Source organism: Schistocerca nitens, chromosome 12 (assembly GCF_023898315.1).
Source record: "Schistocerca nitens isolate TAMUIC-IGC-003100 chromosome 12, iqSchNite1.1, whole genome shotgun sequence".
NCBI lineage: Eukaryota > Metazoa > Arthropoda > Insecta > Orthoptera > Acrididae > Schistocerca > Schistocerca nitens.
This window is the reverse complement of record NC_064625.1, coordinates 149,239,995-149,248,982: the sequence shown is the minus strand read 5'-3', so window position 1 is coordinate 149,248,982 and position 8,988 is coordinate 149,239,995. Positions and strand designations below refer to the sequence as shown.

Genomic DNA, 8,988 nt, shown 5'->3' with positions numbered 1-8,988 from the left:
CGGCCTCCCGCATGCCCACTATACGCCCTCGCTCAAAGTCCGTCAACTGCACATACGGTTCACGTCCACGCTGTCGCGGCATGCTACCAGTGTTAAAGACTGCGATGGAGCTCCGTATGCCACGGCAAACTGGCTGACACTGACGGCGGCGGTGCACAAATGCTGCGCAGCTAGCGCCATTCGACGGCCAACACCGCGGTTCCTGGTGTGTCCGCTGTGCCGTGCGTGTGATCATTGCTTGTACAGCCCTCTCGCAGTGTCCGGAGCAAGTATGGTGGGTCTGACACACCGGTGTCAATGTGTTCTTTTTTCCATTTCCAGGAGTGTAGATTAAGTAACTGATTGGGTAAAGCTAGGATATTTAGATTAAGGTAGAATGGAGATACGCTATAATAACAAAGATGTGAGAAGTTTCCAAAAAGGTAGCTATAAAACTATAGCTGTAGCGTCTCTCCAAAGGGCAAGTTCCGAGCTCATCTATTGCGTGCAGTGCAACTAAAATAATACTCTCGACAGACGTATGTAACCTAGCCACATCAGAATTTTAGTACAGATACTTAACTGTGTGCTGACAGCACAATTAAATTGGGAGCTTCATTGGCCTTCAGCGAACGAAGCAATTAATTATTTAGTAACTTGAAGCGGTGTTCTGCTAGCTCCAGCGGCTAGTCAGTAAGGCAAATGTTGTCAGCTGCGCCTTCGGCGGTCGCCACCGCGGCTATATAAACAAGAGTGCTGCAAGCTAGAGAGAGGCCCCAGTTCTCTTCTGGATTCGTGTCAGCGCGCACTCCGTGTCTGAAGACATGTCGCGTCTGCGCAGTTGCAAGGAACAGTCTCGGATGCCGTATTACGTAACTCGGTATGCACATAACAATGAGTTCGCATTTTGGTAAAGTGTTAATTGCGGAACGACTTCAGTGGTTTATTCTCAGTTTTCGTGTGTCGTATTTTCACATGTCGCCGCAGGACAGACCTGTCATTACTAGCGCGGCGTTTGATGAGTATTAACATCAAATTTTGGCGAGCATTCACTTTGAACATTTACATCGATAACGATTATTGAACAGTTTCGTTATCTGCGGATAATAGGATCCATGAAATAGACTCTGAACGCCTCTGATAGTACAATAGCTGATAGTAGCATTGCTCGGGTAAACATTTGTCTGAAACTTTACGCTTTATCGTTTTCAGAATATAATGAAAATTGTTATAGTAAACTGCATTTTATATGAATCCCAGACATCATCCTACATCCTCAGCGTAATGAACTTCAGTGATCAATGACTTTATTTCTTCATAAGAGTGAGCACAGTGAAGTTTAATTACATGCGTCACGTTTTTTGCTAATCACTTTCTGGTTGCCAACATTGTAGTTAGATATCCTGTGTTGAGAACGGCAACAATAGACAAAATTTTCCACCCGCCGCCCCACACAGTCTCCACATAAAAACTTTTTTTCGTTTTTAGATAAATCTATTTCTACATGTAATAAAAATGTAATACTTTGCCATGTTAACTATCTACATTTCATGATTTTTGTGTCTGCTGTATAAATATATCTGTGTACGTAGCATGTTATTTTATCGCTGTTGGCTACAAGCACCTGACGATAGCCTAAGAAGCCGATAGCCGATTCGTCACCAAAAAAAAAATATAATTTTCCAGAAGTTAAGGATACTGTTCGTGACCTGGTAAAAAAGAGCGTTTCAGGAGGAGGAAGAAAAAGAAGAATGCTCATAAACCATTAAATACCTGAAGACAAAAATATCTGAGTTACACCACTTGTGCTCACACATTTCTCTTAGCGTTGTGTCTATGTTTGTCTTCTTTTTATAATGTTTTATGTTGCCTTAACAAGGAAAATACGTAATAAGAAAATGCATATCGCGTAGTACAGGTTGTTACACCATAGCGAAATTGTAACAGACTTCCGTATCTATCACCATATTTTTTTAATCAACCTTATGCAAAACACTCTTTCTTTTTATTCATCCAGTCGTCTTTCGACACATGTGTGTTATCTTCTGTGGGTCAAATTTAGTCGTGTAAAATATAATATTAAGTTTATAATCTTTTATCTATTGTAGCCCTAAAAATTGTAACATGTGTACTTTTTGCATAGTTTTCGTTTGCTCACTTGAAAATTATATTGCTAGTGAAACGCATTTTTACAGATCGGTTTTTGTGTCCTTTCTTGTCGTTTGGGAGCATCTCGTCTGGGAAGAACATCTGTGCATGTGTGAAACCTACTTTTTCGTGGTTAGCGGTTGTTTTTTGTTAATGTACTTACATTTTCGGTCTTGAGTGTGTCTCTGGCCGATATCTTTTTCTGCGGCTATTGATCACACTGTTTATTCATGCAACAGCTTCAAACGTCTCATTATTTTACAAATGGTTTAATGCGTTAAATATTTGACGTTAATGAGGTAAGCAAGGAAGAGTTTGGTAATGGTTTGAAAGTATGCTTCAAGTTTGTTGGAAGATAATATAAAAAGATCACTTTTTTCACGTGTTTATGCATATTTTACAGTTTTTAGTCGAAGGGTGGGATGCTGTATTACTGGCAGCGCACCCTCCGCCCGTATCGGGCGAGAGATGAAATAAATAGAAGAAAAGAGAAAACAGGAAAACATTGTATAGGACGTCTTTCCTTCGTTCACATTCGTTATCACTTCATTATATATATATATATATATATATATATATATATATATATATATAAACTTACACTTTTTTCCCTGTTTTCAATAAGGTGATGCTCTAAAACCAATAATTCGCGTTGCCTCCATTCGTGTAAATGTTGTTGCTTTTAATCTTTATGTCTGATTCAGTACATTTCTATATACACTGCCGGAAAAAATTAGTGCACCTGAAAAGAAGAGTCGATTTTGATAGGATAACGGCATACGCGACACTAGGGATAGCAGATTCAGTGATAACGGTTTCAGTGCCTACTATCAGAAACAGTCTTGATAGCAAATGATTTATTCCGGTGATCGGTTTCGACCACAACTGTGGTCATCTTAAGACCAATGAGCATGAACCTCCTTCTGGTGGTAAATCACTAGTGATTGGTCTGAAAATGACCACAGTCGTGGTCTAAACCGGTCACCGGAATAAATAATTTGTGATCAAGACTGTTTTTGATAGTAAATTTTAGTAATAATGAGAGGTGGCATGAGCCCCCTCTCATATTTCTATCTTACGACTCTCCTCTCTATTTGCATGCGGTGGAGGGCTGCTATTCCTTCACACGCGGACTTCCCATGCAGCGTCTCTCGTCACCCGGGTGGTCCAGTGACAGGCGGGCTCTTCTGACTTTGAAAGGGTAGGCCGACAGGTGTGGGGGGTCGAGTGAATGCTTTCCGGACGCCGACATTGTCAGGAGACGCGCCCGCGGGGGTCGGAAGTGGCGGCTGGGCTGGAGGTTCCGTTGCTTCGCAGAAGATTAGCGAAAACACTTTCTGGCGGGCTACCAGCGAGGCGTGGGAATGACTTATGTACCCAGGCAGCTGTGGCGGGAAAATTCCCGCGCTTTCTGCAAAATAGTAACTGTGATTGACTTGCTCAGGGCATAGCTCCGTGACGTAGCAATATCAGCACAGAAATTGGCGCCAAGAATCTCCATTGGTGGAATGGTAGTGCTCCGGCAATGGAGTGGAATTTCCGCCGGTTTTCGAGTTGCTGATTGGAACGTTTAACCACGGCCACTGTCGAGGGGGCGGGAATGTTGTGTGTTCGGCCTGTACGGGTGCTCTGGGTAGTCGGCAGTCGCTTTTCGGTCGAGGACATCGAAGCAACCAGCCATCGCCTGCGGTACGCCAGATCGCGTTCTGGCAGTCAAGAAGACAGTTTGGTAATGTATGTCCGCAGCACCGGCAGACAGGGATTTTCCTACGTGATAATCAGAGCTCAGCAGAGCGCGCCTGTTCGTCTTTTTCTAACTTTGTTCTGTCTTGAGTAGCAGCAATTACTGTTGGGTTAGCTGTGTGTCTCTCTTGAGATTTGAGTGGCAAGGAATTGGCTCCACATACCACCTCGTCTTAAACCTCACGATCTAGTTTAGGGACAACTTCACCTTACAGTGTTTGTATGAATCTCCAATTTGAGCCAATTTGATGTATTATAAATATTTCCTGTGTTTCTTTTACTATTCTGTGTTTAGTCTTAATAAATCATATTGTTATTTTGGACAGAACTTTCATTCTGTTAATCGATAGAGCAACCCTATCATTCCTCACTATGCTAATGAAACCTTTGTTTATTTAACTTATTTATCAAATTAAATTATTGCAGGTGCCAAACTCTCTTCTACTCCACTGGCAGCCGGCCGCGGTGGTCTAGCGGTTCTAGGCGCTCAGTCCGGAGCCGCGCGACTGCTACGGTCGCAGGTTCGAATCCTGCCTCGGGCATGGATGTGTGTGATGTCCTTAGGTTAGTTAGGTTTAAGTAGTTCTAAGTTCTAGGGGACTTATGACCTCAGCAGTTGAGTCCCATAGTGCTCAGAGCCATTTGAACCATTTTTGAACTCCACTGGCAGGGTTGATTAGAGTCAGTTCGCGTATTTTTTTTATCCTTGTGCAACAGCAAAAGTCGGAGTTAGAATAGGGGGGGCTTAGAGCATGATTTACATATGTGGATTCTAGTAGAATTTAGTGATAAATACACTGCTAGCCCCGGCACCTCGCAATAACACTGATCACTGGTTGCTCCCACAATGTATTCAAAAAGGTTTCAGTGTCGTTTGCCAACGGGTAGCATAGTGGCATAGCTACCAGAGCGCCGTCTGTGCCCATCCTGTAATAGGGAATGCTCACAGCAAGTAGGCTGAGTGTGCTGCAAACGTGTGAAGCAAGCAGGCAAACATGCCACAGAGTCGCCCTCGTGCTTCCTAAGGGCGGACTGAGCGAATTTGAAAGGGATCAAATTGAGGTCTGCCGAGTGGCGGGATGGTCCTTTCAGATGATTTCCAAACAAGTTGAAGGTGCTGCGTCAGTTGTGTAACGATGCTGGTATGAGTAGTCAGGTGAACATTCCAAAAACTGTACACCAAGTTCTGAACGTCCACGCAGCGCAGACGCCCGCCAGCAGCGTCGTATTTTGAGGGCAGCAGTGGCAGATCGTACATTTACCACAGTAGAAAAAAAATGGTTCAAATGGCTCCAAGCACTATGGGACGTAACGTCTGAGGTCATCAGTCCCCTAGACTTAGAACTACTTACAAGGGAACCTCCCCATCGCACCCCCCTCAGATTTAATTCTAAATTGGCACAGTGGATAGACCTTGAAAAACTGAACACGGATCAATCGAGAAAACAAGAAGAAGTTGTGTGTAACTATGAAAAAATAAGCAAAATATACAAACTGGGTAGTCCATGTGCAACATAAGCAACATCAAAGACGGTGTAAGCTTAGGAGCGCCGTGGTCCTGTGCTTAGCGTGAGCAGATGCGGAACCAGAGGTCCTTGGTTAAATTTTTCCCTCGAGTGGAAATTTTAATTTTTTGTTTTCAGTTTATGTGACAAACTCTTATGTTTTCATCACTTTTTTGGGAGTGATTATCACATCCAGAAGAAAACCTAAATCGGGCAAGGTAGAAGAATCTTTTTACCCATTCGCCAAGTGTACAAGTTCGGTGGGTCGACAACATATTACTGTCATGTGACGCACATGCCGTTACCAGTGTCGTATAGAATATATCAGACGTGTTTTCCTGTGGAGGGATCGGTTGACCTATGACCTTGCGATCAAATGTTTTCGGTTCCCATTGAAGAGGCACGTCCTTTCGCCGAGTAATCGCAGTTTTGCGGTGCGGTCGCAAAACGCAGACACTAAACTTATTACAGTGAACAGAGGCGTCAATGAACGAACGGACAGATCATAACTTTACGAAAATAAAGAAAGCAAAATTTTTACTCCATGGAAGACTTGAACCGATGTACTCTCGTTCCGCAGCTGCTCACGCTAACCACGAGACCACGGCGCACCTATGCTTACACCATCCTTGATGTTGCCTATGTTGCACATGGACTACTCACTTTGTATATTTTGCTCATTTTTTCATAGTTTCACACAACTTCTTCCTGTTTTCTCGATTGATCTGTGTTCAGTTTTTCAAGGCCTATCCACTGTGCCAACTTATAACTAAATCTGAGCGGGGTGCGATGGGAAGGTTCCCTTGTTAGACCTAATTAACATAAGGACATCACTCACATTCATGCCCGAGGCAGGATTCGAACCTGCGACCGTAGCAGCAGCACGGTTCCGGACTGAAGCGGCTAGAACTGTTCGCCCACAGTGACTGGCACCACAGTACAAATAAGAGGGCTTGTGAGCCAAGACGTGTCAACACGAACTGTTGCGAACCGGTTATTAGCAGTTGGACTACGGGCACGCACGCTGCTAGCCCATCTTCCACTCACGCCACAGCATCGACGTGCAGGGCTCAACAGGTGTCGTCAGAGGATCTCTTGGAATGTCGTGCTGTGCTCTTTAGCGGTGAGAGTAGATTCTGCCTGCACACACGTGATGGTCGTTTCCGCACACGACATAGACACTGTGAGCGCTGCCTCGTAGAGTGCATTCCTCCCAGACACACTGGCCGCACCAGGTGGGCGCGGAAAGCTATGCGCAGAAAGCAACGTGATTTCTCAGTTGTGCGCATGACGTCACGGTGGAAGCAGCTGTGCCAAACAGTACAGAGTTCGAATTGTGTGTGATTGTTTTTCTTGTGTTGTTTTGTGTTTGAATGAGTATTTTGATTGAGTTCTTTCTTCTGAGGTACTCAGTCAACAGCGGAAACATTCGGAATTCGGGAGTGTTAACGGTTTTTGCTGTAATTGATACTTGATTCGGAACTGAAATAGTTAGCGATAGTGGACAGCGGGATCAACATTGTGTTCGCCAGCTCTACAGTTTATGGTTCGTCCTGTGAAATTCTTATTGGAGAATCTACAAGTGAGTGAGAAAATTAATTGTTACAATGCCAGGCTGTGCTGTTACGGGCTGTTTTTCCTACAACCGGAGCACAAAGGGAACTGACGTAATGTATCACAGTTTCCCGCGTAATGAAACATTACAAAAACTATGGTTGTCGAAATGTTAAGGCAGTGTAAATGTTGCGCATGCACGAATATGTTCTTGCCATTTCGCAGGAACAGATTACTTAAGGTATTTACAGTCTCAATTGCTTAATTTGCCCCGAAAAAGAATGCTCCAGCCAGACGCAGTTCCTTCGTGCAATTTGCCGTGCGGTAGTGCGACTGTCAATGTGTCACCCGCAACAAGAAGACAGAACCAAACGGTATAAGAAACGAGAACTACATAAGAGATCTCTGGAAACTCTGGAAAAGCTGTCACCAAATAAGAAACATCATAATAAGAGCACATGTACAGATGACAGTTTTTTTTCAGACACAGATAAAGTTACTTTGATGAATACTACAGCGGCTTTAGAAAGCTGTTCTTACAAACAAGTGTGTGCAACTTCGAGCTCTTAATTAAATTTATTTCAATGCGATTAAATGAATACTTTCTGATTTATCTGAGCCGAGGTTTCGAATTTCAAGTGTGAGTCAGTATGGTTGTGATCTGATATTTTAACGATGTGTGAGGCATAAGCTGCGACAGAATAAAACTCATCAGTTTTAACTGTAATATTTTAGCAGTAGAAAAGCAGTTTAGACATCTCAATTCCGGTATAAACAAAACCTTCCGCCAAAAACTTGACGTAAACACGCATGCCGTGTCGTCTGCTTCTGAGCGCTTGCTTCCACGCTGACGTCACTAGGCCAGCCAATAGCAGAGCAGAGCGCTTACTGCCCAACCTTATTATTTAGTAACCTTGGGCCGCACCCCTGTCGTGCGATGAGCTAAGACTCTCATTCACCTTTGGTGTTTCTGAAGAGGACTGTAACCAGCGCGCGCCATGCGCAGAATGTTGTCAGACCCGTTCTTTTGCTATACTTGCAACAGGAAGATGATGTGTTGTTTCAACAGCACAATGCTCACCCATACACTGCTGGTGAAACTCAACGTGGTCCGCAAGACGTGCAGCAACCTCTCTGGTCAGCACGACCTCCGGACTTGTCCCCAAATGATCAGGTATGCGATAGGACGGGACGGGAAGTGACTCATACGATTCATCGACCATAACTGCGTGAACAGGCCGAGCAGGCATGAAATAACGTATCACTGGACAGTTTTCGCCATCTGTGCGATCGATTGCATGCCAGAGTCACTGCTTGCCGGCCGTACTAACATGGGTGTTTCGGTATGCGTCAAACCTGGTACCTCAGAACCATTTGTGCTATTGGTCTGTAAATGTTATCATTTCATGTACTCCGTATGCACTGTCGCAACAATAAATCTTGAGTGAACTGGAAATCTCTAGAAGAGTAATAATTTTTTACGGCAGTGTATGAAATGTAATGCCAACGGGCTTGCCGCAGTGGTAACACCGGTTCCCGTCAGATCACCGAAGTTAAGCGCTGTCGGGCTGGGCTAGTACTTGGATGGGTGACCATCCGGTCTGTCGAGCACTGTTGGCAAGCGGGTGGCACTCAGCCCTTGTGAGGCAAACTGAGGAGCTACTTGATTGAGAAGTAGCGGCTCCGGTCTCGGAAATTGACATACGGCCGGGAGAGCGGTGTGCTGACCACATGCCCCTCCATACCCGCATCCAGTGACGCCTGTGGGTTGAGGACGACACGGCGGCCGGTCGGTACCGTTGGGCCTTCAAGGCCTGTTCGGGAGGAGTTTAGTTTAGTTTAGTATGAAATGTAATATGTCAAAATATTGTATCGTTACTGGTACATGTAGAGGATGGATAGCAGAATGGGAAAAGCTGATCACATGTTACTCTGTGTTAGGGAAGCAAAAGTGTGCTAGATGCAAATATGGAAGGTGCATGGTGAGTGCACCAACTGAGGACAAAGCTTTGGTCAGGAATTAGCCAGTGTAGTGGACACATCTCGGATCGAATACGAG

General features: G+C 44.5%; 1 pseudogene; it reads left to right on the top strand.

Annotated features, from left to right (window-relative positions):
• The first annotated feature begins 8,431 nt into the window (after window positions 1-8,431).
• LOC126215572 (5S ribosomal RNA) lies at window positions 8,432-8,549 on the top strand (annotated as a pseudogene).
• The last annotated feature ends 439 nt before the right edge of the window (window positions 8,550-8,988 follow it).